We start from the raw sequence: 17,839 nt of genomic DNA on the forward strand, positions 1-17,839 counted from the left end.
CCCCAACCTATCCCACTAATACCCAGTCCTTTCTTTATGCTGACTACCTTCTCTCCACTCATTCAGTCCAGATAAAGGATTTTGATCTGATCTGTTGACCGTCCATTTCCTTCTGCGGATATGGCCTGATCCTTTAAGCTCCCCCAGGAGTTAGTTATTTTGCAAGTAAAAGGCTTCACTTGTCATGTAGCCAGATCTGTGACTATAAAGTTCAATTACTATTGAATACTTGTTTTAATATCAATGATTTGAATTTTGAGCTTTACATTCTGGCAGTGAAAACGTGTCACAACCACAATCAATGAGCCTAGTGCAAATGGTAACATGAAACTGGTCTTCCCAGTTGACCATTAAGAGGAATCACCTTCTTATCTTGGCTTCTGTCCCCTTCCTTTCCAGTCCTAATGAAGTGCCTTGACCTGAAATGTGAACTCTTTATTTCTTTTTGTAGATGCTGCCTGACCTGCTGAGTTGCTCCAGCATTTTGTGTGTGTTGAACAGCAATATTTAGCCCTCTGGTTCAGTGATCTTTACTGCAGTCACAGCTGGAATATGCATTAAAGTTATTCCAATGTGAATCAAAGTCAATGAGTGGAACATCCAGAGTTCGAACCACTTCTTTGAAGCATTTCATTATCTTAAAAAGTCTATGTAAATATAAATGATTATTTAAAATTAAGGCTTCAGAGGTCGAAGAGAAAATGTTTCTTCAACTTGAAACAATAATTGACCTCCCACAGCAATTCATGTCATTGAAACTTGTTGAATATTTCAATATAAAACCACTGTTGTAACATGAACAAAATCATCTGCTAAACACTGAAGATGGTGGATATAGAAGTGTTTTATTCATCAAAATGAGATATTCTTGGAGGATAAAGTCTCCCAACTGAATATTCCATGACATTTTTATAAGCTAACGATCAGAGGTAACAGCAGAACAATTCTGTAGTTACAAAGCATCTACAATATCTCCTTTGAATTACATATTGTTTTCACACACCTCCTTCTTTGCACCCAGACGCCGGATACACAAAATGAATGTTAATCAGCATTGTCTGGTTTGCAATCAACTCCAGTCTGTAGCTCCAGGAGAACTATTGTTCAGGTAAATTTCATCTAAGGTCCACATTCAAATCTGATGAGCGGCTACTGTTAAACTTGATATTTGTTATATACCTTAACGCCGGAATACACACTAACACCACTAATAGTTATCAAAAGTGGCAAAGTGGCCACTGCATCATGGGGCCAACAGCCCGGGTTGAGTCCTGACCTCAGGTGCTGTCTTCGTGGAGTCTGCACGTTTTCCCCAGCACTGTATGTGTTTCCTCTATGTCCTCCAGTTCCTCTCATATCCCACAGACATGCATGTTTGTAGTTTTTCAAGTACACTGTAAAGTGCCCTAATTGTGTAGGTCAGCGGTACAAACTGGAGGGAATTGTTAATGTGAATATGGGGAGAATGAGAAAGGGTTAATGTAGGATTAGTGAAAATAGGTGGTTGATGTTTGGGGCAGATTCCGTGTTTCCCTGCTGTATTTCACTATGCCTACTTCTCACTGCTTAAAGAATGTGCAGAGTCTATAATACAACTAAACTGTTATCAGTCCCAGCAATTTACTACTCTCTATATAATCTGCATCTCTCTGTTATACCTAAGCATTGTGACAGTTTCAGCTGTTCAGTAATATAAAATAGTCAGATTTAATAACCAACTATTGAATTTTAAACACTCATTTTGTAAGATATATATATATATAAATTGCACTGAAATATAAATTACATTTAATGTCTGGTGTAACAGGAGCTGCATCAAAAATCTTTCATGACAGGAATCAATTAAAGCCAGATGGTGAGATTTGCTTAAACAGTTCCATTAGTTCCCATGATCGTTTATCAGAACAAATGACTGCGCAGAATTTAGATGGAACCTTGGTTTTGATAAACGTAGGTTCAGAAGTACTTGGGCATATAATCTCATCCAACAAATTATTTCAAAACTTTGCTCTGTTGATAGTTTTCCTTCTCGTGAGACAATATAGCATTGTCCTGTTATTTGTGCTAAAGACTTTTTTGCAGTATCAGAATCAGGCCCTTGATGGAACTGACCGAGTTCACAACCTTCAACAGCTTCTTTCGATCCAGACAGGGATGCAGCCAGTTAGAATGCTCCCTATGGTACATCTGTAAAAATTCATGAGTGTCTTTGGTGTCAGTATTTTAAGTTTCCAACCAATTTTCTTACAAGCAGTTCTCTCTACCATAGGCAAAATAAATCAATTGAACATTCATTTGGGCTTTTGTAAGATCTTCCTGTTTTCAGTCAGAATATAATTTTAGGTACAACCTATCCTCATTATATGCAGGGGATATGTTCCTCGATGTTGACGCATAATGTGAATAATTATTTAAATGGAGAAAATAGGGATGCGTATTATATTAGGGATTTGTATTATATTTAATTAATTTAGGGTAATATTCAATGTAATAAATCATAGAAAGTTAACATCCTAGGGTGTACAGTAGGTTGCAGGTGTGTTCGCTCCGGGAGCTGGGTGGTTGTTGTGGTGTCGGGCAGCTTTACATGGATAAGGTGGATGGTTGTGGTCGTCAGGATCATATCAAGCACAGCAAGGGGTGAAGTAAGACTCACAGAACTCTTAGAACTGCCAGCAGCAGAAGATTACACCGATTTGAAGAAAGTGGTGAGGGTTGTTTGCTTGGCAGCATTTTGTTTTTCAGCATAAATTTGCTTGTAGGGAAGAAGGGTTGACGCCAGGGAACGACTGAAGTGCTGACTCCGTTCTAATCGTGGGTCCATGTCCATCGCCATTTGTGCCAAGTGTTCCGACTTCCACCATTTCCTCACCGTTGGTAAACTCCCAGGATTTTCAAAATCGTCTGTTGCTTGCAGCATCTGAGAGATAGTTTGCCGTAAAAAAAAACGCATGCCTTGAATGTGGATCACATCTTGGTTGAGTCAGCGATGTTGTGTTAGGCAGCAGGACACGCACTGTTATGTTAGGATGAATGCTGTCCAAACATTTAGGATGGGCTGGCGCATTGTCAAGCAACACAAGAACTTTAGAGGCAAGATTCTATTCCCGGCAGTAGCTTCCCAGAGCTGTGTTACCTTCAGCTGATGCCGCGCCGTTTATAATTCCCAACTTTTTTTCAAGTGTTAAAGCAGTCCTCTGCTGCTCAGATGACGGCCCAAGACATGACATCGGATGCTTAGGAGGCATAGTTAAATATTTCAAGCACAAGATCACTGCACCGTTGGTAAAACCAACAAAAGTTTAAGAGCGCAAGATCGCGCATCCACACCTTGCCAAAACCAGTGCGAGAGTGAAATTGTGAGGCACGCACACGTGACTTGTATTGGCGGGAAAGTGGTGCTTCTCGTCCCAACTGTGAGATGGTGAGGCATGCACACGTGACTTGTATTGGCGGGAAAGTGGTGCTTCTCGTCCCATCTGTGAGATTGTGAGGCATGCACACGTGACTTGTATTGGCAGGAAAGTGGTGTTTCTCGTCCCAACTGTAAGATTGTGAGGCGTGCGCACGTGACTTGTATTGGCAGGAATGCAGTGCTTCTCGTCCCAACAGTGAGACTGAAGCGTGCACACGTGACTTGTATTGGCGGGAAAGCAATGCTCCTCGCATAACTGTGAGTTTTGGACGCATACAACAAGACCTTGGTAGAAATAAGTTCCTCGCATAACTGTGAATCCACATAGTCTGAAGACGCATATAACGAGGATAGGGTGCAATTCATTACACTCTGGAATGATGTTGAAAAAGAAATCATGAGCTAGTTCAATCGGCTGAACAATGTAGTCTGCTGTTTTGGACTGTGTTGAATACTTGTGAAAGAAAAAGCATCAAAAAGTGTTAATCATTTTTCAGTTCATTCATTTTCTCTGCCTATCCTTGTGTGAGACCACGGCCCCACAGATAAAAAAAATTGAGCAGTTGCCAGGAGTTGGATTTGAAGTTTCCCTCAAAATTTAATTTAAACTCATCATCCATTAGATTTTCATGTTGTTTATAAAAACATGTCAAAGATCTATAAATCATTGACGAAAAGTATAAACACAAGAAATCCTACAGATGCTGGAAATGCAAAGCAACACACACAAAATGCTGGAGGAACTCAACAAGTCAGATAGCATCTAGGGAAAAGTTAACGTTTAGGATAGTCAACATTTCAGGCCAAGATCCTTCCTCAGGACTGAGAAGGAAGGAGGAAGATGCCCTAATAAAAAGGTGAGGGAGGGGAAAATGGCTAGCTGGGAGGTGATTGGTGAAGTCAGGTAGGTGGGAAAGGTTAAAGGCTGAGGAAGAAAGACTCTGATAGGAGAGGAGAGTGTACCTTAAGGGGAAAGGGAAGGAGGAGGGGACCCAGGGGGATGTAGTAGGCAGATGAGAAGGTCATGGTGGGGAATAAAGGAAGAGGTGGGGCAAAATTTGCTTACCAGAAGAAGAAATCAATGTTCATGCCGTCAAGTTGGAGGCTACCCAGGTGAAATATAAGGTGTGGCTCCTCCAACCTGTGGGTTGCCTCATCTTGGCACAAGAGGAGGGCATGGACTGACAAGTCGGAATGGGAATTAAAAGGTTTGGTCACTGGGAAGTACCACATGTAGCAGGTGATGCGGAGATGTTCAATGAAGTGGTCCTCCAATTTACAATGGGTCTCACCAATGTAGAGGAGGCCACATCAGGAACAGTGGACGCGGTAGAAGACCCCAACAGATTTGCAGATGAAATGTTGCCTCACCTGGAAGGACTGTTTGGGGCCCTGAATGGAGATGAGGAAGGAGGTGTACATATCCACTTGTAGGGATATGTGTCGGGGGGAGGAGATGAGTGGGGAGGGGATGAATTGACAAGGGGATTATGAAGGGAGCAATCCCTGTGGAAAGTGGGGGGGAGTGGTGGAGGGAGTTAAAGGTATGTTTAGTGTTAGGAGATGGCGGAAGTTGCAGAGGATAATGTGTTGGATGTGGAGGATGATGGGGTGGTAGGTAAGGACAAGAGGAACTCTATCACTATTAAGTGGACAGGAAGATGGGGTGAGTGTGGAAAACTACCCAGAAAATGACACAAATACTCCCCAATTACACAGTATCTGAGAAGTGAGAAATCAGTAAATTGGTTTATTATTGTCACATGGACTGAGGAACAGTGAAAAGCTTGTCTTGCATAATATTCATACAAATCAATTCATTACAGCAGTGTAATGATGTAGTACAAGGTAAAACAATAATAATGCAGAATAAAGTGTTGCAGAGGAAATTGTAATACAGGTAAACAATATGGTGTAAGGTCATAGTGAGATGGATTGTGAGATCAAGAATCTATCTTATCATACTAGGGAACTGTTCAATAGCACAAGACTGTATCTTCTGCTTGAAGGGAGAGGGGTGAAGAGAGAGTCTACAGGGAGGGAGATTTGATTTTGTTCACTGCTTTACTGAGGCATCAAGAAGGGTCCTTAGAGGGGAAGTTGGTTTTCTGTGATGTTGAGCAATGTCTAGAGCAGTTTCTTGAAATCAAGGGCAGAGGAGTTGCCATATCAAGCAGTGATGCATCCAGATAGAATGCTCTCTAAGGCACATCGATAAAAACTGGTGAGGATCCAATGGGACGTGCCAAATCTCTTCAGCCTCCTGAGGAAGGGGAGGAGCTGGTGAGCTTTCTTGGTTGAAGCATCAACATGCTTGGACCAGGACAGCTTACTGGTGATGTTCACACCTAGAAATTTGAAGCTCTCAACTACCTCAGTCTCAATATTGATGATATAGACAAGATCACTTGTATCGCCTTCCCTTCCTGGAGTCAATGACAGAGCTTTTTTGTGTTGCTGATATTGAAGTCATGACACCATGTCACTGGACTCTCTATCTCCTTCCTCTGCTCTGACTCATTGTTATTTGAGATACTGCCTACTCCAGAGTTATCATCAGCAAACTCGCAGTTGGAGTTGAGCATTCTTTGGCCATGCAGTCCATAAGTACAGAAGGAGGCTAAGAACACAGTCTTGTGGAGCATCTATGATGAGGTAGAGGTGTTGCTGCCTGTTCTTACTGATTGCAACTGATGGTCGGAATTCAGGGATCCATCCTAGGCAGTTGGTTCAGGACTTGATTTTGGACTGGTTTTTGTCTCTTGCCATCTCTGGTAGCTTTATGGAAGTTGCATGTTGATTCCTTGTAAAGGGCAGAGTGACCTGTTTTGAATACCTTAGTGATAGATTTTGTTAGGGAATGAATCTCCCAGACATTATCCATGGTTTCCAGTTTGGGAACACTGGGATGTGTTCATTCTTTATTTATTTAGTGATACAGTTCTTCAATCCTTGCCGGCCCAGCAACCTCTGACTAATTTGATTAACCCTAATCTAATCATGGGACCATTTACAGTGACCTACTCTCTGGGAAGAAACCAGAGCTCCTGGAGAAAACCCACACATACAGGCTCCTTACAGAAAGGTTCCAGAATAGAACTCCGAACTCTGCAATGCCCCGAGCTGTAATAGTGCCGTTCTAACCGCTGTGCTACCTGTGTCTTTGAACAGAGATCATAGTCACAGTCATACTTTATTGATCCCGGGGGAAATTGGTTTTCGTTACTGTTGCACCATAAATAATAAATAGTAATAAAACCATACATAATTAAATAGTAATATGTAAATTATGCCAGGAAATAAGTCCAGGACCAGCCTATTGGCTCAGGGTGTCTGACCCTCCAAGGGAGGAGTTGTAAAGTTTGATGGCCACAGGCAGGAATGACTTCCTATGACGCTCTGTGTTGCATCTCGGTGGAATGAGTCTCTGGCTGAGTGTACTCCTGTGCCCAACCAGTACATTATGTAGTGGATGGGAGACATTGTCCAAGATGGCATGCAACTTGGACAGCATCCTCTTTTCAGACACTACCGTCAGGGAGTCCAGTTCCATCCCCACAACATCACTGGCCTTACGAATGAGTTTGTTGATTCTGTTGGTGTCTGCTACCCTTAGCCTGCTGCCCCAGCACACACAGCAAACATGATAGCCCTGGCCACCACAGACTCGTAGAACATCCTCAGCATCATCCGACAGATGTTAAAGGACCTCAGTCTCCTCAGGAAATAGAGACGGCTCTGACCCTTCTTGTAGACAGCCTCAGTGTTCTTTGACCAGTCCAGTTTATTGTCAATTCGTATCCCCAGGTATTTGTAATCCTCCACCATGTCCACACTGACCCCCTGGATGGAAACAGGGGTCACCGGTACCTTAGCTCTCCCTAGGTCCACCACCAGCTCCTTAGTCTTTTTCACATTAAGCTGATGTAAAGTAGTCATGTGTATTTTCTTTGATGTACATTTTCTATACCTGATCCAGATTAACACTTAGATTATCAAGCATTTATCAGCATGTGATAAAGCTGGTGATGGACTAACTTGGAATGAGCAGGCTCTCAGTATGTGAGTGGCTAAAGGATTTGGATCTGTAATTTTTGAAGTTTGGAGGAATCAAGGGTGATCTTATTGAAGAATGTAAAATCTTTAGCGGACATGACAGGGTACAATACCTAGAGATGTTTCTACTAGGACTTCCCAAAGCGCTTCAGATGCAAAGAATTTCTAGTAAATGTGGTCATGTGTTCAAATGTATCAACCTGTTTGAAAAGTGTAACATCTCAAATGAAGACATTAGTGCACAGGATCACAGAGGATGGTGGATCGCTGAAATTTTCTATCCCTGAAGAGTCAATCATTATAGATCTTTAAAGAGAAAGAGGATGCGCTTTTTGAACGATTATGGTATTGTGAACATTGGGAAACTGGTAAAGAGGAGATGAGGCTTGGGATAGATCAGCTATGAAGGTGGGTAGGGGGCTTGAGGGGCTGTGGTGGGCCTGTTCATGCTCCTAATGTGCATTCTAGGGAAAGAGCAGAAGGGGAAATTAGTGCTAAGGAGGAAGAGAAGAAAAACATTTAAAAGGAAAAATTGTTGCAAAGGAAAAGGAGGTAGAAAGCGATCCAGAGAAATGAAGTGGATGCAAGTAGAAATAATAAAATCATTACTTGAAATTGTTGAAATGAATGTATCCAGAAGACTACAATGTACCTGGTGAAGCTATGAGCTAATGTTTCTTGGGTTAAAATTGTGTAGCATTGGACCTGTGTACGAAGTCATTGACAGAGAGATCACTGTGGAGAATTTATTAGAAAAAACGACTGGAATCACACCATCAAATTGAACAAATGAGAGAGTGGTTCATGACTAAGTGTCCTGAAATTTTTGGCATAAATTGCATTCTCCTCTTTCCCTATTGCAAAATCCAAATTTGTTTCCTTTCAGCTTGTTTTATGTAGATTTCCTTTTGTCTCAGTTACCTCAATTCAAAGCTGAAATACCCAAGAATCTTTCATCATATATGCCTTTTTATTTGAGGTTAGCGGCCAGCGTACTGAATCTCAAGAAATGCTGTTTCATTCATCTACCATTAAGATGAAAGATCAGTTGGCTTGCAGTAGTTGTGTTTCATAAATTATTCTTTTCCTTAAATGGAAGTGTCCCGAATCCATTTCTTTTTTTCCCTCACTTACTAATTTAAGAGTTAAGTTTTTAGATATGACAGAAGGTTCTAATCTTTATTTCTCTGCTGTTTGAAATATTTGCCTCTTTGGTTCTACTGAGTATCTGGATGAGAAATCATGCTGAAGGGTTGTGACACTTGCACTTGAAGTTGCTGGAAAGCACCCAGTCACTCAAAATACTCAGATTCAGTACACTCTGAAATCTTTGTTTTACTTTTCCCAGACTATTTTTGTGGAACAACAAACACATGTCTTGTTACTCCTTGAGGATCTATTTTATGTATCTGACAGGGTATCTGGAATCATTCCACCAGAGGTTTAAAGAATTTGGTTCATTGTGATTCTTAAACTAAGTTCGGCTTTCAACTTATAATTTAATATTTTTTTAAGATTGCAACTGGCACCTTAAATATAGCAGAGTGACTCCAGATGCTCTATAGAAGACTTATCATTAATACTTGACATCAGCTGCCTGGTGTATTCAAACATGCGCTCTTTGTGACTGGATTTCTAGGTCGGTAACTCATTTTCCTTCTCTGCAGATGCTGTTTGACATGCTAAGTGTATTCAGTGTGTTCCACGTCTGTTTCAAATTTAGAACATCGGCTGCATTTTGCTTTTGTATTAAACTGTACAAGCAAAATTACTTCAATGTTGCTGCCATTGTTATGGAAACCACCTAGCAACACAGCTCCAAGCATTGCCAATACTTGTGAGATAGAGGAAATCCACACATCCTGACAATCTTTTATGTGAGGCATTTCTTTCTCATACCTAACCACCCTGTTTCTGATGATAAGTACACAGGTTCCCATGACACACTGATCTGTCACTCCTTCTTTACCTAAGCTCCCTCCAGTATTCCCCTACGCCTGGAACTGAATCACATTAACTCAAGCTGTTATTTTTCCTTAATAAGGCTCGTCAAAATGGTGGGATATGATCTGTATCATGTGGATCAGATGCAATATCAGATCTATTCTGCCAGGCAATCTTAGGCAATGTTAGCTCATAGAAGACTTGGCAGGGTGTGCTGGGGGAGGGAAGTATTGGCTTCAGATCCTCCACCTGAGCCCAGTGAAATGATTCATGCCTAAAGTAAGAATGTGCAAGGTTTAGCTTACAAAATGGCTAAGCTTAACTTTGGCAGAAGAGTTGCTTTATTTGGGGAAGTGGTGGTTGCTGAAACTCATGGGAGAAGTTCTTGTGAAAGTGAGAGTGTTATGATACACACCTGACTTCACTAGCTTCTGGGGTTTAGATGCTCTGACTTTCTGCAATATGGTCAGCTGGCATGGCCCCTTTGAAGATTCTGCTAATTAGCCATGTTTTGGCACCAGGATTTTAATATTTAAAGAGCACCTGAACAGAGTTTCGGCAATCAATTACCCCTCTATTTTGGATTCTCGTCTTGTGTCTAGTTTAGAACCCTGTCCTCATCTTAATCTCATATTGAAAAAGGCAGGAGGAGAAAGAAGCAGTGCACTGCGTGTGCGCAGCCCTCTGATGAAAAATGATATTGTATCTGTTAAATAGGGGCCGTGGACAATTCTGATGTGATGGAGATGGACGTGAAAGCACAGAGGAACATCTGGAAAAATTTCTGAAACGCTAGTTCGCTGCTGTCGTTACTGCGCGGTCGGAAATCTTTCGGAGGGAAGGCCTCAAAATCCCCGGTTTTGCCTGCTGTTGGCAACCGAGAAGGAGATCGAATCATTCGGATAGAGATGGTGCTCAGTACTCGGTGTCGGAGAGCTGATCAGAGCTTGAAGTTTTCGGATGACTCAGAGTCAGGCCGTGGTTGGGTATGGCAGGGAGAATTTTTCTTCCTTCTCTCCGTCTGCATGAGATGTGGGACATTTGAGAGACCTTGAACTTGTACCGTGCTCATGGACTTCTTCATCAAGTTATGGTATTGTTGCACTGTTGTAACTATATGTTATAATTATGTGTTTTTTGTCAGTTTTTCAGTCTTGGTCTGTCCTGTGTTTTGTGATATCACACCGGAGGAAAGATTGTATCATTTCTTAATGCATGCATTACTAAATGACAATAAAAGAGGACTGCGTGTCTTCATAATCTAAAAAAAATATTGTGTCTCAATTTTAGACGCGGATGCTCGAACACTTGGGTCTTTACCATCCTCACCTTGGTCAATCATCACAGAGAGAAAGAGGGAAAAGGCTGGATAGGGTCACAAGACAACTAATATTTCAGTGCTGTTTTGGATTGTCATGAGGACTGTTCACTGGAAGCAAACCACCAAAAATACTTGAGAGCTGTAGGGGAACACCTATAACCGTAACTGATAAATTTGACCAGTAACTGAATGTCATGACATGCATACTAGCTTTACATGGTATTTTAGGAAAATTTTCCAACTACTTATCCTACAGGAAATGATCGGCTTCCCTAAAATTCAAAGATCAATTGAATTCTCATTTGAAACATTAATACCCAGTTTGATAAATTCACTGATGAGATGTCACTGTAATCAGTTCACATTAGTTTCTGTCCAATTGTGTCCAGTCCCCACTCCAGGATAATATAGAGGACTCACAAATGTTGATGGCATTGAATGTCATGTGAGGTTAAAAAGATTAAAGATCGTAAAGATTAGATTTATTTGTCACATGTACATTGAAGCATCAAATCATACAGTGAAATGCGTCATTTGCGTCAAATGAAATCAGCAAGGATTGTTCTGGGGGCAGCCTGCAAGTATTGTCAGGCTTCCGGCACCATCAAAGCGTACTCGCAACTTACAGACCCGAACTTTATCCATACATCTTTGGACTGTGGGAGGAAGCTGAAGCATCTGAGGAAACCCACACAGTCGGGGAGAGTGTACAGACTCTGCACAGACAGCGGTGGGAATTGATCACCGGTCAGTGATTGCTGGTGCTGTACAGTGATTGTGCTAACCGCCATCCTACCACGCTGCCCCCTCATCACTTAACAGTTTATGTCTGAATGTTCTTCTGGTCATCATTCAAGCGGGCCTGGATTACTTCATTTTCTGAAAGGATGAAAATGAAACTTAACCCCATGAACTGATCAGTACATATCCTTAGTTCTGATCTATTGATGCAGGGAAGATTGTGTCTTTAGAATGTCAGCACAACCTTTGGTTATCTAAGCAACAGTATTTACAGCCATGATCCCTTTCTGGCCAGGTGGTAGGCATAGGTTTAGTGTTACATATAAGAAACTTAGACGGAACTTTTTCAACCAGAGGGTGTTTGGAATCTGGAATACAATGCCTGAGTGAAAGGTAGTTTCACAACACTTAATATACATTTATTTGAATTTCCAAGACACATAAAACTCTGGATCAAGTTCTGCACACACAAAGTACTGGCGTAACTCAGCTGGTCAGGTTGCATCTATGGCGAGACTCTTCATCAGGACTGGAAAGGAAGTTTGGGGAGGCAGGGAAGGAGCACAAGCTGGCAGGCAATAGGTGAAACCAGGTGAGGGGGAAAGTGGGAGGAGTGGGGAAGGGTGATGAAGTAAGAAGGTGGGAGGTTATAGATGGAAGAGATAAAGGGCTGAAGAAGTAAGTGACAATATACAGATTGGTACTTGATAGTCAGCATGGACATGGTGAACTGAAGGGACTCAATCTATGAAGAGTCACCGCTGAAGACAGTTGCTCTTGAATTGGGTCCTGAGGAATTCTGCAACAACCTTTGGACTGAGATTGCTATTTTTAAAAAAATTATTACCACATGAAGTGCAATGAAAATCATTTGTTTTGAATATCATCAATGACATTCAGGTCATAAAAAGGAAACAAAAAAACCAGAATATAGTGTTGAAGTTGGACAACGTGCAGTGCAGGAATGATAGATTTTTGTTTCCTGAGCCAGGAGCCGCCGCCTTTTTTTTTCAAGCCCAGCTTTCTAAACACAGCAACTGACACTTAACAGAGATCAAAGTCTTGTTTTTGAATAAGATACATTTCCAACTAATATTCTTTGTTTAGCTTCTTAGCGTAAGCGGGAGCCAGTCATCATTTTTAATGTAAATTGCATACAGTTTGAAGTGGAAAGGACAGACTTGAAAACAGGCGCACTGTCTATAGAAAGCAGGACGTTGGGTCTCAGTATCCGGACTGAGTTGCAGTGTAAGACAATTGGTAACTTAATTGTTTTTTTTTTCAAACCAGACAAGCTGGCTAAGTTACTTAGTTCAAGAAGTCTGCAGACCAGATGTATAATATTACTAAGCATATCAAATGTTAATAGTTACACTCAAAGTGTCAGCTTCACAGCATTAATTATGGGAATTTGGGAACAATATCTCTAAGAAGCTTTCAGACTGTTTGTGTAAAAGGGGTATCAGAAAAAAAATCATATCCATGTGAATTCACCCAAGTGGCAGAAAAATAGTATAAATATAGACACCAATTCAAGTTTATAGGGAATGGATAAAGAACATCGAGAAGACCAAGGAGAACACAGAGTGAATTAGAATTCATTTGTCTGCATTCGATTTCTGTGATGGACAATTAGTTCATCTGCAATGTTTGTTTGTGTTTTTAGAACACAAAAATAATTCTGATTGAAGTTAGAGATGGAATCAGATGCATATCAGCTCTGGCAGGGCTTGTAGGCCATTACCTCCTACGAAGTGAAACCCAACGTTAAAAATAGCAGTGATGCTGCACTCCCAGATGAGCTAAACACCTTTTATTCATGATTTGAAAGGGAGAATAAAACTACATCTGTGCATATTCTTGCAGTAACTGGTGATCTCTGTCTCAGAGGCCAACATCAGAATGTCTTTCAAGAGGGTGAAGCCTTGCAAGGCATCGGGCCCTGAGGTGTACCTGGTAGGGCACTAAAAACCTATGCCAACCATCTGATGGGAGTGCCCAAGGACATCTTCAGTCTCTCACTGCTGCAGTCAGTGGTTCCCACCTGCTTTAAAAGGATGACAATTATACCAGTGCCCAAGAAGAGCAGGGTGAGCTGAGCCAACGACTATCACCTAGTGGCACGCACACCTGCTGTGATGAAGTGTTTGAGAGGTTGGTCATGGCCAGAATTAACTTCTGCCTAAGCAAGGACGTAGATCTGCTGCAACTTGCCTGTCACCACAATAGGTCTACAGCAGATGCTGTCTCACTGGCTCTCCACTTGGCTTTGGATCACCTGGACGATAGCAATACGTACATCAGTCTGCTGTTTATTGATGACAGCTCAGTATTCAACTCTATCACGCCCTCTGTATCACTCAACAACCTGGGCCTCTGTATCTCCCTCTGCAAATGGACCCTTGACTTCCTCAATGGGAGAGCTATGCGGATCTCCTCCTCACCTCCACCTATCAGTTAACACTGGCACACCTCAAAGATGTATGCTTAGCCACTGCTGTACTGTCTCTACACCCACGACATAGCTGAAACCCCATCTATAAGTATGATGATGACACAACTATTGCTGACAGAATTTCAACATTTTGATGCATTTACTAAGACGGCATGACATGTGGAATTTGAAGAGACTTGGTATATCACCAAAGACTCTCGCAAGTTTCTAAACATGTACCATGAAGAGTGTTCTCACTGGCTGCATCACGATCTAGCATGGAGCAGCCACTGCAAAGTATCGGAAAAAAGCTAAAGATATTTGTAAACAGCCAACTCCATCATGGGCACTAGCCTCCCCAGCATTGAGAACATCTTCAAAAGGTAATCTCTACAAAAGGTGGTACCCATCATTAAGGACTCTCATCACCCAGCACATACCCTCTTCTCATGACTGCCATCAAGGAGCAAGCACAGGAGCCTGAAGATACACATTCAGTGCTTTAGGAACAACTTCTTCCCCTCACTATCAGATTTCTGAATGGACAATGAACCTAGGTACACTACCTCACTAGTTTTTTTCTTTTTTTTGCTCTTTTGGCAGTATTTATTTAATTTATTATATATATATTTCTCAGTGTATTTTTTATTTTTATTACATATTGCAAATAAATTTCACGACATATGCCAGTGATACTAAACCTGATTATGGTTCTGATTCTAGCATATAGGAATTGTACCTGTGTTTCAGCAATCCTTCGTGTTTTAGAAATTGTAATTGGTAATTTTTTTTTAAGATAGAAAATTATCAGTGCATTTTAAATGTGCTTTAAGAGTTTTCTCTGGATTTAAACGTGTCACCAAAAATAACTGAACTGCGCTTAAGCTGCTATGTTAGCTAGAAGTGTCACCTCTTTGGTAAAGAACGTGAATCCACTGCTCCAACAATGGACAGTGGCAGCTAAATGTGCAGTGGAAGATAAACAGGGAAGTGAATTAGTTTTTGGAGAATAGGTAGTTACAATATAACTTCCCTTTTGTGAGTGTATTCGTAGCTATCTATATCCGATCGGGATTAAGTTCGTCATTTGAACTTCATGGTCAGTAAGTCCAATATCATCACACAGGAGGTAAAAATAAAGTCTGAGAGCCACAATGTGGTAGACTGGTGGATCAAGACTTTATCCTTTAGTCTATGAGATTCTTTCAATAATCTTACAACAATGGATTGGAAGCTTTCCTTGAGTTTGGTCATTCGTGTTCTCAGGATTTTATATCTTCTGTCTGATGGGAGGGGAGAGAAGAGAGAACTAGAATGGGACAGGTCCGTGATTCTGTTGGTTGATTTCCTGAGGCAGCAGGAATTCCAGATGGAGTCAATGGCAGGGAGGTTGTTTTGCCTGATGGACTGGGCTCTACTTTTCCTTGCTGTCTTAGCCAGAGCTTTTGCCAAACCAAGTTGTGATGCATCCAAGTTGTGTTACAACTAGAAAAATTGATAACAAGTCAAACATCAGTATGAAGGATGAAAGACTCATAGTACTATTTTGAAGAGAAACATGAGAGTGACTCCAGCACCCTACACTGTGTTTGATCATCAGTGAATACAAACAAAATACTTGACTGTTCTCAAAACACTACCTCATTGTAAAGTACTTTGAGATAATCCAAGGCCATGAATGTATCAGAATCTTTATTTTCCTTCTTTCTCCCTGTGCGTAGAACTCTGTTTTAGGTCAGATGTTTATTTTAAGAATTGAAGTTAAATAGATGAGCATTTTCTTCTAGAGGGCTGATAACCTTCCACATCCCCATGAGTCCAATTGAGCCTGAGGCCTCACTGCGGCAACTCTTCCAAAAAGCTACACAGCCAGTGAGTGAATCATTGGGCCTCAGGCAGGAAACCTGTCAGTGAGTAGGTCAGACAGGGAGGCACCAAAGATATTTTGCAGGAAGGGTTAATAGATAACATCATGTGGATCCTGTTGTAACGTGAACAAACTCACTGGAGAAACAGTGAAGCTGGTGGACTTAGAAGTGTTTTATTCAACAAAAATGAGCAGCAGACATCATATTGAGACACTCTTGGAGGAAGAGGCCTCCTTGACCCAATATTACCTGACATTTTTATATGCTAGGGATCAAAGGGAACAGCAGTACAGCTCTATAATTACAATGTTTCCTTTGAATTACATATTGTTTTCACACACCTTTCTTCGCACCCACACTCCAGACACCCAAAATGAATGTTAATCAGCATTGTCTGGTTTGCAATCAACTCTTGTCTGTAGCTCCAGGGATACTATTGTTTGGGGCTGCATTTTAAATTCAATCGACAATCCACATTTGTGTCTAAACATTAGTTGCTGATGAAATTAATATTTGCTATATACCCTAGCTCCAGAATATAGCCTAACAGATTCAAATGGCCAAATTAGATCATATCTTTTCTCTGTAGTACTAACACGGCTTTATTTATATACTGTACCTTAATATTGTGACACATTTCTTTCCATCAACTACAGTGACTGTAATTACAGAGGAAAATGCAACAGCTACTCTGTGTCATCTACTTTGCTCCAGAGGGTGGTTGAAATCTGGAACTTACTGCCTAAGAGGATGGCAGAGCTGGGTACTCACATAGTATAACAAGGTTTTAGATGGGTACTTGAAATACTGGTCTGAAGGGCTGAAGGTCAAGTGTCGGAACTGGGATTGGTATTGATCGGTATTTGATGGCTGGCACAGTGTCACAACGTTCGGAATTGGCCCAAGTGTGAAGAGAGAGAGAGACATTGAAGTGGGTTGATAGTTCAATGACTTTAATGCGAATTGTTGTTGAATTTAAAGGAAAAGGAAAACAATAAAAGTTAACTAAAACTCGGAAACTGGAAGTTAAATGCCAGCACTGCGGCTGGAAGCAATAACTAAACCGTAAATGAATACTGCTCTTTTATAGCGTCAGTTGAAATGGTAGACCTGTTTCCTGGACAAGGATGAGGGTAAGCAGGGAGCGTGCTTTTGGTCAGGCTCGACAAGACTAGAATGAAAAGAAGGACATTAAATGCCACCGTAATGAAACAGTAATTAGCTGGAACTTGCATATTCACGAGTGTAGTTGTTGCCTGCTGGGCTGTGTAGTCTTCATGGCAGAGTCCGTGTTTGCGGCACACAGATATTTTGAGCCAAAGGGCTTTTTTTTCCTGTGCTGTGCACCTGACTCTGCTATGATGGACATTCATTTAAAAGCAAAAATATCACTGAGTTAGCTGACAACGCTTGTGGGTGACTGAGCCCCTAGAACTGAAGCCATCGATCCGAATAGAAAGACACCTTATCGGGTCAGTTTTCACATGGATTATTTCAAGTGGTGAGTTGGCAAAATGAGCCCTCAGTATAATGAAACCTGCCAGATGCCAACACTGATGAAAATTTGGAGGTGGTATTGATTAGTTGCTACTGAACTTCAATAACTGGTTTGCAGAGTAGAATGGATGGCTCTGTCTTCCACGGGAGGGTCCAGAAGTTATTAAACTGAGTCAGCTTGGAAGGAGACTGGCAGAGATATTCTTAGATTAGAATGCATACAGGTGTAGGGCGTTAATAGACTTATGGAAAGCTTTAAAAACATATACCCAAATTGTGAAGCAGTAACTTTTTGAGGGTTATGTACAAAGATTGCATCCTCCAAGAGGACCAGACACCATTGTGGGTTAAAAGGCTTCTGTGCCTCAATAACCCTAAGAGCTCTGTTGGCTGGTGTCAGGGCTTCGTGCTTTGGCTCTTGGTCGGGTCACCCATGCCAAACAGGTCAAAGGGTAGAGCCAAACAGTGAGTGGTTCACTGGTCCTTCAGCTCAGGGCTAACAACCCTGACTGGTAATATAAAATTGTTATGGAAACAGCAATGGAGAATCCTTCTGCATCTGA

The 17,839-nt window shown here is 41.4% G+C and overlaps 1 long non-coding RNA gene across 3 annotated transcripts in view; it reads left to right on the plus strand.

Annotated features, from left to right (window-relative positions):
- Positions 1-17,839, plus strand: part of LOC140190496 (uncharacterized) — an 88,872-nt gene that overhangs the window by 27,499 nt on the left and 43,534 nt on the right. For 2 of the 3 annotated variants that reach the window (XR_011883617.1, XR_011883618.1), the window contains exon 3: positions 10,133-10,651. The exons of the other annotated variant lie outside the window; for it this stretch is intronic. This is a non-coding gene — a long non-coding RNA (uncharacterized lncRNA). Of the gene's footprint in view, positions 1-10,132; positions 10,652-17,839 lie in introns of those variants that run through there. 3 annotated transcript variants of the gene reach the window in all.

The sequence above is a fragment of the Mobula birostris genome, chromosome 30, assembly GCF_030028105.1.
Source record: "Mobula birostris isolate sMobBir1 chromosome 30, sMobBir1.hap1, whole genome shotgun sequence".
Lineage (NCBI taxonomy): Eukaryota > Metazoa > Chordata > Chondrichthyes > Myliobatiformes > Myliobatidae > Mobula > Mobula birostris.